Source organism: Salmo salar, chromosome 04 (genome assembly GCF_965601325.2).
Source record: "Salmo salar chromosome 04, fSalSal1, whole genome shotgun sequence".
Lineage (NCBI taxonomy): Eukaryota > Metazoa > Chordata > Actinopteri > Salmoniformes > Salmonidae > Salmo > Salmo salar.
Window position 1 is genome coordinate 9,196,607 of NC_138294.1, and position 15,483 is coordinate 9,212,089.

Consider the following 15,483-nt stretch of genomic DNA (forward strand, 5'->3'; position numbering starts at 1 on the left):
AGTCCTACTGTAAAATATTTGAGACTTAGACAGTTTGTGTCTAATCAGTGTCTGGCTGGTTTTAATTCAGCTATCCACTTTCCTCCGTTCTGTATGGAGTCCTCCAGGGAGCTTATTCCCCCTCTCTTCCCTAGTTCCTCCTCTCCTCTCTTCCCTAGTTCCTCCTCTCCTCTCTTCCCTAGTTCCTCTCCTCCTCTCTTCCCTAGTTCCTCTCCTCCTCTCTTCCCTCACTCCTCTCCTCTCCTCCCTATTTCACCTCTCCTCTCTTCCCTAGTTCCTCTCCTCCTCTCTTCCCTCACTCCTCTCCTCTCTTCCCCAGTTCCTCTCCTCCTCTCTTCCCTCACTCCTCTCCTCTCTTCCCCCACTCCTCTCCTCTCTTCCCCAGTTCCTCTCCTCCTCTCTTCCCTCACTCCTCTCCTCTCTTCCCTCTCCACTTCTCCTTCTGTCAAGTTTCTGCTTCCCTCTCTTTTCCTCCTGGTTAATTGTCTGCCTCCAGAAGACAAAGGAAAGTGCTAATGTCCAATTAAACACCACTTTTCCCATGGCAAGGGAAGTCAGGAGAGGAGGGAGTGAGGGGAGGAGAGAGGGAAGGAGGGGGGTTAGGGAGGGGGGTTAGGGAGGGAGGGAGGGAGGGAGAGAGGGAAGGAGGGGGGTTAGGGAGGGAGGGAGGGAGGAGGAAGGGAGGGAAGGAAGGAGGGGGGTTAGGGAGGGAGGGAGGGAGGGAGGGAGGGAAGGAGGGGGGTTAGGGAGGGAGGGAAGAAGGGAGGGATGGAAGTCGGTACCAGAATATGTTCTGTCCAATCCCTGTCTCTGTCTCTGACCTGGACCTCAAAACAGGCAGGGAGGAAGGAAGGACAAGAAGGTTCAGGACAGATGAAGTATACCAGAATAGGTCCTGTTGAAAATAGGGACCATTGAAGTAGCCAGGTTCACCACCCTCCACACAGTCAATACCAGATCTCCTGGGTCTGGTTCACCACCCTCCACACAGTCAATACCAGATCTCCTGGGTCTGGTTCACCACCCTCCACACAGTCAATACCAGATCTCCTGGGTCTGGTTCACCACCCTCCACACTGTCAATACCAGATCTCCTGGGTCTGGTTCACCACCCTCCACACTGTCAATACCAGATCTCCTGGGTCTGGTTCACCACCCTCCACACTGTCAATACCAGATCTCCTGGGTCTGGTTCACCACCCTCCACACTGTCAATACCAGATCTCCTGGGTCTGGTTCACCACCCTCCACACTGTCAATACCAGATCTCCTGGGTCTGGTTCACCACCCTCCACACTGTCAATACCAGATCTCCTGTGTCTGGTTCACCACCCTCCACACTGTCAATACCAGATCTCCTGGGTCTGGTTCACCACCCTCCACACTGTCGATACCAGATCTCCTGGGTCTGGTTCACCACCCTCCACACTGTCAATACCAGATCTCCTGGATCTGGTTCACCACCCTCCACACTGTCAATACCAGATCTCCTGGGTCTGGTTCACCACCCTCCACACTGTCAATACCAGATCTCCTGGGTCTGGTTCACCACCCTCCACACTGTCAATACCAGATCTCCTGGGTCTAGTTCACCACCCTCCACACTGTCGATACCAGATCTCCTGGGTCTGGTTCACCACCCTCCACACTGTCAATACCAGATCTCCTGGGTCTGGTTCACCACCCTCCACACTGTCAATACCAGATCTCCTGTGTCTGGTTCACCACCCTCCACACTGTCAATACCAGATCTCCTGGGTCTGGTTCACCACCCTCCACACAGTCAATACCAGATCTCCTGGGTCTGGTTCACCACCCTCCACACTGTCAATACCAGATCTCCTGGGTCTGGTTCACCACCCTCCACACTGTCAATACCAGATCTCCTGGGTCTGGTTCACCACCCTCCACACTGTCAATACCAGATCTCCTGGGTCTGGTTCACCACCCTCCACACTGTCAATACCAGATCTCCTGGGTCTGGTTCACCACCCTCCACACTGTCAATACCAGATCTCCTGGGTCTGGTTCACCACCCTCCACACTGTCAATACCAGATCTCCTGGGTCTGGTTCACCACCCTCCACACTGTCAATACCAGATCTCCTGTGTCTGGTTCACCACCCTCCACACTGTCAATACCAGATCTCCTGGGTCTGGTTCACCACCCTCCACACTGTCGATACCAGATCTCCTGGGTCTGGTTCACCACCCTCCACACTGTCAATACCAGATCTCCTGGATCTGGTTCACCACCCTCCACACTGTCAATACCAGATCTCCTGGGTCTGGTTCACCACCCTCCACACTGTCAATACCAGATCTCCTGGGTCTGGTTCACCACCCTCCACACTGTCAATACCAGATCTCCTGGGTCTGGTTCACCACCCTCCACACTGTCAATACCAGATCTCCTGTGTCTGGTTCACCACCCTCCACACAGTCAATACCAGATCTCCTGGGTCTGGTTCACCACCCTCCACACTGTCGATACCAGATCTCCTGGGTCTGGTTCACCACCCTAAACACTGTCGATACCAGATCTCCTGGGTCTGGTTCACCACCCTCCACACTGTCGATACCAGATCTCCTGGGTCTGGTTCACCACCCTCCACACAGTCAATACCAGATCTCCTGGGTCTGGTTCACCACCCTCCACACTGTCAATACCAGATCTCCTGTGTCTGGTTCACCACCCTCCACACAGTCAATACCAGATCTCCTGGGTCTGGTTCACCACCCTCCACACTGTCAATACCAGATCTCCTGGGTCTGGTTCACCACCCTCCACACTGTCAATACCAGATCTCCTGTGTCTGGTTCACCACCCTCCACACTGTCAATACCAGATCTCCTGGGTCTGGTTCACCACCCTCCACACTGTCAATACCAGATCTCCTGGGTCTGGTTCACCACCCTCCACACTGTCAATACCAGATCTCCTGGGTCTGGTTCACCACCCTCCACACTGTCAATACCAGATCTCCTGGGTCTGGTTCACCACCCTCCACACTGTCAATACCAGATCTCCTGGGTCTGGTTCACCACCCTCCACACTGTCGATACCAGATCTCCTGGGTCTGGTTCACCACCCTCCACACTGTCAATACCAGATCTCCTGGGTCTGGTTCACCACCCTCCACACTGTCAATACCAGATCTCCTGGGTCTGGTTCACCACCCTCCACACTGTCAATACCAGATCTCCTGGGTCTGGTTCACCACCCTCCACACTGTCGATACCAGATCTCCTGGGTCTGGTTCACCACCCTCCACACTGTCGATACCAGATCTCCTGGGTCTGGTTCACCACCCTCCACACTGTCGATACCAGATCTCCTGGGTCTGGTTCACCACCCTCCACACTGTCGATACCAGATCTCCTGTGTCTGGTTCACCACCCTCCACACTGTCAATACCAGATCTCCTGGGTCTGGTTCACCACCCTCCACACTGTCAATACCAGATCTCCTGGGTCTGGTTCACCACCCTCCACACTGTCGATACCAGATCTCCTGGGTCTGGTTCACCACCCTCCACACTGTCGATACCAGATCTCCTGGGTCTGGTTCACCACCCTCCACACTGTCAATACCAGATCTCCTGGGTCTGGTTCACCACCCTCCACACAGTCAATACCAGATCTCCTGGGTCTGGTTCACCACCCTCCACACTGTCAATACCAGATCTCCTGGGTCTGGTTCACCACCCTCCACACTGTCGATACCAGATCTCCTGGGTCTGGTTCACCACCCTCCACACTGTCAATACCAGATCTCCTGGGTCTAGTTCACCACCCTCCACACTGTCAATACCAGATCTCCTGGGTCTGGTTCACCACCCTCCACACAGTCAATACCAGATCTCCTGGGTCTGGTTCACCACCCTCCACACTGTCAATACCAGATCTCCTGGGTCTGGTTCACCACCCTCCACACTGTCAATACCAGATCTCCTGGGTCTGGTTCACCACCCTCCACACTGTCAATACCAGATCTCCTGGGTCTGGTTCACCACCCTCCACACTGTCAATACCAGATCTCCTGGGTCTGGTTCACCACCCTCCACACTGTCAATACCAGATCTCCTGGGTCTGGTTCACCACCCTCCACACTGTCAATACCAGATCTCCTGGGTCTGGTTCACCACCCTCCACACTGTCAATACCAGATCTCCTGGGTCTGGTTCACCACCCTCCACACTGTCAATACCAGATCTCCTGTGTCTGGTTCACCACCCTCCACACTGTCAATACCAGATCTCCTGGGTCTGGTTCACCACCCTCCACACTGTCGATACCAGATCTCCTGGGTCTGGTTCACCACCCTCCACACTGTCGATACCAGATCTCCTGGGTCTGGTTCACCACCCTCCACACTGTCGATACCAGATCTCCTGGGTCTGGTTCACCACCCTCCACACTGTCAATACCAGATCTCCTGTGTCTGGTTCACCACCCTCCACACTGTCAATACCAGATCTCCTGGGTCTGGTTCACCACCCTCCACACTGTCAATACCAGATCTCCTGGGTCTGGTTCACCACCCTCCACACTGTCAATACCAGATCTCCTGGGTCTGGTTCACCACCCTCCACACTGTCAATACCAGATCTCCTGGGTCTGGTTCACCACCCTCCACACTGTCAATACCAGATCTCCTGGGTCTGGTTCACCACCCTCCACACTGTCAATACCAGATCTCCTGGGTCTGGTTCACCACCCTCCACACTGTCAATACCAGATCTCCTGTGTCTGGTTCACCACCCTCCACACTGTCAATACCAGATCTCCTGGGTCTAGTTCACCACCCTCCACACTGTCAATACCAGATCTCCTGGGTCTGGTTCACCACCCTCCACACTGTCAATACCAGATCTCCTGGGTCTGGTTCACCACCCTCCACACTGTCGATACCAGATCTCCTGGGTCTAGTTCACCACCCTCCACACTGTCAATACCAGATCTCCTGGGTCTGGTTCACCACCCTCCACACTGTCAATACCAGATCTCCTGGGTCTGGTTCACCACCCTCCACACTGTCAATACCAGATCTCCTGGGTCTGGTTCACCACCCTCCACACTGTCAATACCAGATCTCCTGGGTCTGGTTCACCACCCTCCACACAGTCAATACCAGATCTCCTGGGTCTGGTTCACCACCCTCCACACAGTCAATACCAGATCTCCTGGGTCTGGTTCACCACCCTCCACACTGTCAATACCAGATCTCCTGGGTCTGGTTCACCACCCTCCACACTGTCAATACCAGATCTCCTGGGTCTAGTTCACCACCCTCCACACTGTCAATACCAGATCTCCTGGGTCTGGTTCACCACCCTCCACACTGTCAATACCAGATCTCCTGGGTCTGGTTCACCACCCTCCACACTGTCAATACCAGATCTCCTGGGTCTGGTTCACCACCCTCCACACAGTCAATACCAGATCTCCTGGGTCTGGTTCACCACCCTCCACACTGTCAATACCAGATCTCCTGGGTCTGGTTCACCACCCTCCACACTGTCAATACCAGATCTCCTGGGTCTGGTTCACCACCCTCCACACTGTCGATACCAGATCTCCTGGGTCTGGTTCACCACCCTCCACACTGTCAATACCAGATCTCCTGGGTCTGGTTCACCACCCTCCACACTGTCAATACCAGATCTCCTGGGTCTGGTTCACCACCCTCCACACTGTCAATACCAGATCTCCTGGGTCTGGTTCACCACCCTCCACACTGTCAATACCAGATCTCCTGGGTCTGGTTCACCACCCTCCACACTGTCGATACCAGATCTCCTGGGTCTGGACGGAAACTGCTTCTACGTTTCAGAGCCAGCACCAGCACACACAGCTAGATGACCATTCCATATCTCTAAAGGAAACAAAAGAGAGGGAAGGGATAAATAGCAATAAATAGCAATAAATAATAAATAAATAAAAACTATTCTAAGTTTCATTGCAGCTGTTCCTTATTAATTATCCCTCAGTTGTTTCAGAGTTTTGTTTTGTGTCAACGTGTTTTTTTATGTGCCTACTGTTTTGTCATCAGTCTTGGTGTGTAGGAGATGTATGGGCAAACAGATGGGGGTCTGTTTAAAGACTAAACACAACACTTCTAAACACACTCACCTGGGGGACTGTGGTGGCAGCCATCTTGTATAAGCTGTTGGTCGTGTTGCGGGATTCGCTGACAGAAGAAGAGTGGGTGGAGTTCAAAGAGGAGAACATCAACTCAAGTGTCTGTGTGTGTGTGTGTGTGTCAAGAACCGACAGATTTTCTCCCTGTCAGAAGGTATATTTTCTGCTGATACTGTGGCTATTAGTTGAAATGAAATATGTCATGTTAACTCCCTCAGGCCTCACTGCACTATTTCTGTGCCATAGTAGACTGTGTGCCAAATGGCACCCTATTCCCTATGTAGTGCACTACTTTTGAACCAGGGCCTAAAGGGAACTACACACAGTGCCTTGCAAAAGTTTTCATCCCCCTTGGCCTTTTTCCTATTTTGTTGCATTACAACCTGTAATTTAAATTGATTTTTATTTGTATTGCATGTAATGGACATACACAAAATAGTCCAAATTGGTGAAGGAAAATGAAAAAAATACACTTGTTTCAAAATAAATATACACATTTAAAACAGAAAAGTGGTGCGTGTATATGTATTCACCCCTTTTGCTATGAAGCCCCTCAATAACACCTGGTGCAACCAATTACCTTCAGAAGTCACATAATTAGTTAAATAAAGTCCACCTGTGTGCAATCTAAGTGTCACATAAACTGTTACTTGATCTCAGTATATATACATCTGTTCTGATAGGCCCCAGAGTCTGCAACACCACTAAGCAAGGGGCACCACCAAGCAAGTGGCACCATGAAGACCAAGGAGCTCTCCAAACAGGTCAGGGACAAAGTTGTGGAGAAGTACAGATCAGGGTTGGGTTCTAAAAAAATATATGAAACTTTGAACATCCCACGGAGGTCCAATAAATCCATTATTAAAAAATGGAAAGAATATGTCACCACAACAAACCTGCCAAGAGAGGGCCACCCACCAAAACTCACGGACCAGGCAAGGATGGCATTAATCAGTGAGGCAACAAAGAGACCAAAGATAAACTTGAAGGAGCTGCAATCTCCGCTCCATAGCGGAGATTGGAGTGTCTGTCCATTGGACCACTTTATGTCGTACACTCCAGAGCTTGGCTTTACGGAAGAGTGGCCAGAAAAAAGCCATTGCTTAAAGAAAAAAATAAGCGAACAGATTTGATGTTTGCCAAAAGGCATGTGGTAGAATCCACAAACATAGGGAAGAAGGTACTCTGGTCAGATGAGACTGAAATGTCGCTTTTTTGCCATCAAGGAAAATGCTATGTCTGGTGCAAACCCAACACCTCTCATCACCCCGAGAACATCGTCCCCACAGTGAAGCATGGTGGTGGCAGCATCATGCTGTGTGGATGCTTTTCATTGGCAGGGACTGGGAAACTGGTCAGAGTTGAAGCAATGATGGATGGTGCTAAATACAGGGAAATTCTTGATGGAAACCTGTTTCAGTCTTCCAGAGATTTGAGACTGAGGTGTAGTTTCACCTTCCAGCAGGACAATGACCCTAAGCATACTGCTAAAGCAACACTTGAGTGGTTTAAGGGGAAACATTTAAATGTCTTGGAATGGCCTAGTCAAAGCCCAGACCTCAATCCAATTGAGAATCTGTGGTATGTCTTAAAGATTGCTGTAGACCAGCGGAACCCATCCAACTTGAAGGAGCTGGAGCAGTTTTGCCTTGAAGAATGGTAAAAAATCCCAGTGGCTAGATGTGCCAAGCTTATAGAGACATACCCCAAGAGACTTGAAGCTGTAATTGCTGCAAAAGGTTGCTCTACAAAGTGTTGCCTTTGGGGGGGGGTGAATAGTTATGCACGCTCAAGTTTTCCGTTTTTTTTGTCTTATTTCTTGTTTGTTTCACAATAAAAAATATTTTGCATCTTCAAAGTGGTAGGCATGTTGTGTAGATCAAATGATACAAACTCCCCAAAACAAAATTTTAATTCCAGGTTGTAAGGCAACAAAATAGGAAAAATGCCAAGCGGGGTGAATACTTTCACAAGCCACTGTAGGGCCTGGTCAACAGTAGCACACTACAGAGGGAAAAGGGAGCCATTCTGGACTCACTCGAAGTCAATGGAGAATAAAATGATCTCCTCAAGCTATTTGATTTATCCATTGACTGACTGTTTATGTGTGTACATGGTAAAGGGGTTTTAATTTGATTTATCCATTGACTGACTGTTTATGTGTGTACATGGTGAAGGGGTTTAATTTGATTTATCCATTGACTGACTGTTTATGTGTGTACATGGTGAAGGGGTTTAATTTGATTTATCCATTGACTGACTGTTTATGTGTGTACATGGTGAAGGGGTTTAATTTGATTTATCCATTGACTGACTGTTTATGTGTGTACATGGTGAAGGGTTTTAATTTGATTTATCCATTGACTGACTGTTTATGTGTGTACATGGTGAAGGGGTTTAATTTGATTTATCCATTGACTGACTGTTTATGTGTGTACATGGTGAAGGGGTTTAATTTGATTTATCCATTGACTGACTGTTTATGTGTGTACATGGTGACGGGGTTTAATTTGATTTATCCATTGACTGACTGTTTATGTGTGTACATGGTGAAGGGTTATAATTTGATTTATCCATTGACTGACTGTTTATGTGTGTACATGGTGAAGGGGTTAATTTGGTGCATAAACACTTTTGAGTGTCAGATGGGAGGTGTCTCTCTTTTTTCTGTGTCCCACACGCCACTACTACTTTTACCCTGGTCCATAGGGATCTGGTCGCAGGTAATGCACTAGGTAGGGAATAGGGTGCCATTTGGGACACAAGCAACTCTTTGGCTTGCTCTGAGGACGCTAAAAGGGAACGTTTAATCGTTTAATGAGGGTTTAAACGTGTCTCAAATCCCTTGTTTTTTAGATGTGTGCCGAGTGTTTACTGTCAAACCTGGTTTGTTTGGAGGAACCCTGAGACTAGTTGTGGTAGTTTTTCTCTGTCTGTCTCTTCTACAGAAGGGTTCCCCCAAAGTGGATGTTTATGTGTGTGTGTGTCGGTGTGTGTGTGTGTTTGTGTTCAGCTCTGTGAGTCAAAGGCAACATCAGCCATTGATTGTGTTCCATCAATATCTACCTGTGTTTACACGTGTGTGTCACACCCCCCTGCCCCACACACACCCACACAGACACAAACAAACACAGACACACAGACACACACCCACACATAAACACAAACACAGACACACGCAGAGGGTGAGATTGTACCTGAAGCCTGAGAACAGCAGAGTTTACAGATGTACTGAAGGCAGCTCAATAAGACACTGTGTTGATGTACTGAAGGTAGCTCAATAAGACACTGTGTTGATGTACTGAAGGCAGCTCAATAAGGCACTGTGTTGATGTACTGAAGGCAGCTCAATAAGGCACTGTGTTGATGTACTGAAGGTAGCTCAATAAGGCACTGTGTTGATGTACTGAAGGTAGCTCAATAAGGCACTGTGTTGATGTACTGAAGGTAGCTCAATAAGGCACTGTGTTGATGTACTGAAGGTAGCTCAATAAGGCACTGTGTTGGTGTACTGAAGGTAGCTCAATAAGACACTGTGTTGATGTACTGAAGGCAGCTCAATAAGGCACTGTGTTGATGTACTGAAGGCAGCTCAATAAGACACTGTGTTGATGTACTGAAGGCAGCTCAATAAGGCACTGTGTTGATGTACTGAAGGCAGCTCAATAAGACACTGTGTTGATGTACTGAAGGCAGCTCAATAAGGCACTGTGTTGATGTACTGAAGGTAGCTCAATAAGACACTGTGTTGATGTACTGAAGGCAGCTCAATAAGACACTGCAAATCAATCCCAGAACAACAGCAAAGGACCTTGTGAAGATGCTGGAAGAAACAAGTACAAAAGTATCTATATCCACTGTAAAACGAGTCCTATATCGACATAACCTGAAAGGCTGCTCAGCAAGGAAGAAGCCACTGCTCCAAAACCGGCATAGAATAGCCAGACTACGGTTTGCAACTGCACATGGGGACAAAGAACGTACTTTTTGGAGAAATGTCCTCTCGTCTAACGAAACAAAAAATAGGACTGTTTGGCCATAATGACCATTGTAATGTTTGGAGGAAAAAGGGGGAGGCTTGCAAGCCAAAGAACACCATCCCAACCTTGAAGCACGGGGGTGGCAGCATCATGTTGTGGGGGTGCTTTGCTGCAGGAGGGACTGGTGCACCTCACAAAATAGATGTGTCATGAGGTAGGAAAATTATGTGGATATATTGAAGCAACATCTCAAGACATCAGTCAGGAAGTTAAAGCTTGGTCGCAAATGGGTCTTCCAAATGGACAATGACCCCAAGCATACTTCAAAAGTTGTGGCAAAATGGCTTAAAGACAACAAAGTCAAGGTATTGGAGTGGCAATCACAAAGCCCTGACCTCATTCCTATAGAACATTTGTGGGCAGAACTGAAAAAGCATGTGCGAACAAGGAGGCCTACAAACCTGACTCAGTTACACCAGCTCTGTCAGGAGGAATGGGCCAAAATTCACCCAATTTATTGCGGGAAGCTTGTGGAAGGCTACGTTTCACCCAAGTTAAACAATGTAAAGGCAATGCTACCAAACACTAATTTGGTGTATGTAAACTTCTGACCCACTGGGAATGTGATGAAAGAAATTAAAGCTGAAATAAATCATTCTCTCTACTATTATTCTGACATTTCACATTCTTAAAATAAAGTGGTGATCCTAACTGACCTAAGACAGGGAATTTTCACTAGGATTAAATGTCAGGAATTGTGAAAAAGTTTAAATGTATTTGGCTATGTACACCTCCGACTTCAACTCTCCCCCCTCTCTCTCGCTCTCTGATTATCTGTCACCCCATGATAACCTTGACCACACACCATGACTGAAGAACATTATTTTGTGCCCCCCCTCTCTCTGTCTCCCCACCCTCTCTCATCACCTCTCTCTCTCTCTCTCTCTCTCTCTCTCTCTCTCTCTCTCACTCTCTGTCTCCCCACCCTCACTCATCACCTCTCTCTCTCTCTCTCTCTCTCTCCATCCTCTCTCTCTCTCCATCCCCTCGCTCTCTCTTTCTCTCTGTTCCTTCCCTACGAGTTACCACACTAAACACAAAACATCCTCCACTTCTCCCTCTATCCTGCTTCCTCTTTCTGGTTATGTGCTTCTTCCAAGTGTGAAAGTAAAATATGGGGGGAGTTAAGAGGGAGAGAAAGAGAAAGAGAGAGAAGGGAGAGAGAGAAAGAGAGAGCGGTAGATCCTTGTCCTTGAACTTGAGTGTTTTTCGTTCTTGTGTTCCCTCATCTGACTGGCTAGTTCCATTAGGCGTTCCTTCTCTTTCTACCCCACCTGTCTGTCTCCTCACCTCCCCTCTTTCTCTCTCTCTCTGTGCAGAATGTCCTAACCTGTTGTCCTTGATGTTCAAAGTTCTCTGATTGTGATGAGTGTTTGATCAGTCTCAAGTGTTCCTTCCTCTTCTCCATTATCTCTCCCTCCCTTCTCTCTCCATCTCATCCCTCTCTCTCTCCCTCCCTTCTCTCTCCATCTCATCCCTTCCGCTCCTCTCTCATCCCTCTCTCTCCATCTCATCCTTCTCTCTCTCCCTCCCTTCTCTCTCCATCTCATCCCTTCCGCTCCTCTCTCATCCCTCTCTCTCTCCATCTCATCCCTCTCTCTCTCCCTCCCTTCTCTCTGCATCTCATCCCTTCAGCTCCTCTCTCATCCCTCTATCTCTCCCTCCCTTCTCTCTCCATCTTATCCCTTCCGCTCCTCTCTCATCCCTCTCTCTCTCCATCTCATCCCTCTATCTCTCCCTCCCTTCTCTCTCCATCTTATCCCTTCCGCTCCTCTCTCATCCCTCTCTCTCTCCATCTCATCCCTCTCTCTCTCCCTCCCTTCTCTCTCCATCTCATCCCTTCCGCTCCTCTCTCATCCCTCTCTCTCCATCTCATCCTTCTCTCTCTCCCTCCCTTCTCTCTCCATCTCATCCCTTCCGCTCCTCTCTCATCCCTCTCTCTCTCCATCTCATCCCTCTCTCTCTCCCTCCCTTCTCTCTCCATCTCATCCCTTCCGCTCCTCTCTCATCCCTCTCTCTCTCCATCTCATCCCTCTCTCCTTCCCTCCCTTCTCTCTCCATCTCATCCCTTCCGCTCCTCTCTCATCCCTCTCTCTCTCCATCTCATCCCTCTCTCTCTCCCTCCCTTCTCTCTCCATCTCATCCCTTCCGCTCCTCTCTCATCCCTCTCTCTCCATCTCATCCCTCTCTCCTTCCCTCCCTTCTCTCTCCTCATCTCATCCCTTCCGCTCCTCTCTCATCCCTCTCTCTCTCCCTCCTCTGGTCTGTGAATGGTGTGTGTATCTCTACTGTGTGCCTAACCTTTCTCCACTGCACCCACCTCTCTCCCTCCCCAACTCTCTCCCTCCTCCCTTCAGCTCCTCCCGGTCTCCCTCCTCCCTCCCCACCTCTCTCCCTCCTCCCTCCAGCTCCTCTCTGTCTCCCAAAATCTCCTCTCTCCCTCCTCCCTCCCCACTTCTCTCCCTCCTGCCTCCAGCCCCTCTCTGTCTCCCTCCATCTCCTCTCTCCCTCCTCCCTCCCCACTTCTCTCCCTCCTCCCTCCCCACCTCTCTCCCTCCAGCTCCTCTCTCTCTCCCTCCATCTCCTCTCTCTCCTCCCCTCCCCCACCTCTCTCCCTCCTCTCTCCAGCTCCTCTCTCTCTCCCTCCTCCCTCAATCTCCTATCTCCAACCCTCCATCTCCCACCTCTCTCCCTCCTCCCTCCATCTCCTCTCTCTCCCTCCTCTCCCCCATCTCTCTCCCGCCTCCCTCCAGCTCCTCTCTGTCTCCCTCCATCTCCTCTCTCCTTCCTCCCTCCCCACTTCTCTCCCTCCTCCCTCCTCCCTCCAGCTCCTCTTTCTCTCTCTCCCTCCATCTCCTCTCTCTCCTCCCTCCTCCCTCCCCCACCTCTCTCCCTCCTCCCTCCAGCTCCTCTTTCTCTCTCTCCCTCCATCTCCTCTCTCTCCTCCCTCCCCCACCTCTCTCCCTCCTCCCTCCAGCTCCTCTCTCGCTCCCTCCTCTCTCCCACACCTCTCTACCTCCTCCCTCCAGCTCCTCCCTCCCCTGCTCTCTCTCCCCCCACCCTTCTCTCTCTCTCTCCCCCTCTCTTTTTCCACTTCTCCAGCCAGCCCATCATTCTCCAGGCTGAGAGTGCATTATTCAGTCAACACAGACCTAGCCTGACATCACTCATCCACTCACTCAGAGGGAGAGAGAGAGAGATGGATGGAGGGAGGGATGGAGAGAGGTAGGGTGAGAGGGATGGAGGAAGGGAGTAATGGGGGGTGGAGGGAGGGATGGAGGCTGGGAGGAGATACCACATCAACACAGCAGTACAGGGAGAGAGGGAAGGAGAAAGAGGAAGAGAGGGAGAGGGGAGAGAGGGAGAGAGTGAGGGAGAGAGAGGGAGAGAGGGAGGGAGAAAGAGGGAGACAGAGGGAGAGAGAGAGAGAGAGTGAGAGAGAGAGGGAGGGAGGGAGGGAGAGAGAGAGGGAGAGAGTGAGGGAGAGAGAGAGGGAGAGAGAGAGGGAGAGAGTAAGGGAGAGAGGGAGAGAGTGAGGGAGGGAGGGGAGAGAGAGAGAGAGGGAGAGAGGGAGGGAGAGAGAGAGGGAGAGAGAGGGAGAGAGTGAGGGAGAGAGTGGGAGAAAGAGAGAGGAGGAAGTGAGGATACTGTACAGAGAGGGAGGAAATAGATCAAGGTCTAAGAGCGCGAGAGTGAGAGAGAGAGAGAGTAAACTCATTACACTTTTGTAGGTTTACTGCTCTTTTTTATTGTTTATTTCACTTTTGTTTATTATCTGTTTCACTTGCTTTGGTCAATGTAAACATACGTTTCCCATGCCAATAAAGCCCTTGAATGGAATGGGGGAGAGAGAGAGAGAGAGAGAGAGAGAGAGAGAGAGAGAGAGAGAGAGAGAGAGAGAGAGAGAGAGAGAGTGAAAAAGAAGATGACACAGAGGGTGAGTCACCACATCCGTCTCTCCCTCTGCTCCTCTCTCTACCTCTCTCCTTCTCTCTCACTCTGTCTCTCCCTGGTGGTCCGCTCTCTTGGTAACAGGACAATGTTCTCTCTAACTGACCAGTGTAATATGACGGTTGCTAGGCAGTGGCTGAAGTGGTACTTCCCCTTCAGCCAGTAAGTAGTTCTCTCAGGAATAGCTATTTTTTGGCCCCTAGCACAATCACACTGAAACTCTCAGCCAATCACTGACAAGACTGAGATCCAACGAGAGACGGATGGTAAGAGGACTGGGGGGTAAGGGGGGGGGAACGAGAGAGAGAGAGAGAGAGAGAGAGAGAAAGAAAGAAGACTTGGGCACTGACAGTAAATCTCAGTTAGACAAAAATAATGGTGTTCCAAAAAAGGTCCAGTTGCCAGTACCACAAATACAAATTCCATCTAGACACTGTTGCCCTAGAGCACACACAAAACTATACATACCTTGGCCTAAATATCAGCACCACAGGTAACTTCCACAAAGCTGTGAACGATCTGAGAGACAAGGCAAGAGGGCCTTGAAGGAACATAAAATTCGACATAACTGTCACGTTCGTCGTAAAGATGGGACCAAGGCGCAGCGGGAATGTGTATGCTCATCTTCTTTATTGTGAAGAAACCAAAACAAACACTTAAACAAAAACAACGACGAGAAACAGTCATGTAAGGCACACAGCTACACATGGAACAACTACCCACAAAAACCCATGAAAAAACACCCCCTACTAAATAGGACCTTCAATTAGAGGCAACGAGAAAACAGCTGCCTCCAATTGAAGGTCAAACCAATAAACTAAGCATAGAAATAGATAAACTAGACACAGACATAGAAAAAGACTAACATAGAACATTGCCCAACAAACCCCGAAACACATTAAACAAACACCCCCTGCCACGTCCTGACCAAACTACAATAACAAATAACCTCTTTACTGGTCAGGATGTGACAGTACCCCCCCCCCCCCAAAGGTGCAGACCCCGGATGCACCACAAACAAAAAAACACAAAAATAAACACAAAAATAAACCCCAAAACAAAAATAATCCCAAACTAAAGGGAGGGAAGGGAGGGTGGCCACCGTCACCGACGGTTCTTGTGCTACACCCCCCCCCTCCCCCATCCTCCTACTATGGAGGTGGCTCAGGCTCTGGCCTTAGTCCCCAACCTAACCTGTCCACCCCCGCTGAAGGCTCAGGGCTAAGGTGCGTCGCTGGAGACCTCGGGCTGATGTGCATCGCTGGAGACCTCGGGTTGATGTGTGTCGCTGGAGACCTCGGGCTGATGTGCGTCGCTGGAGACCTCGGGCTGATGCGCGTCGCTGGAG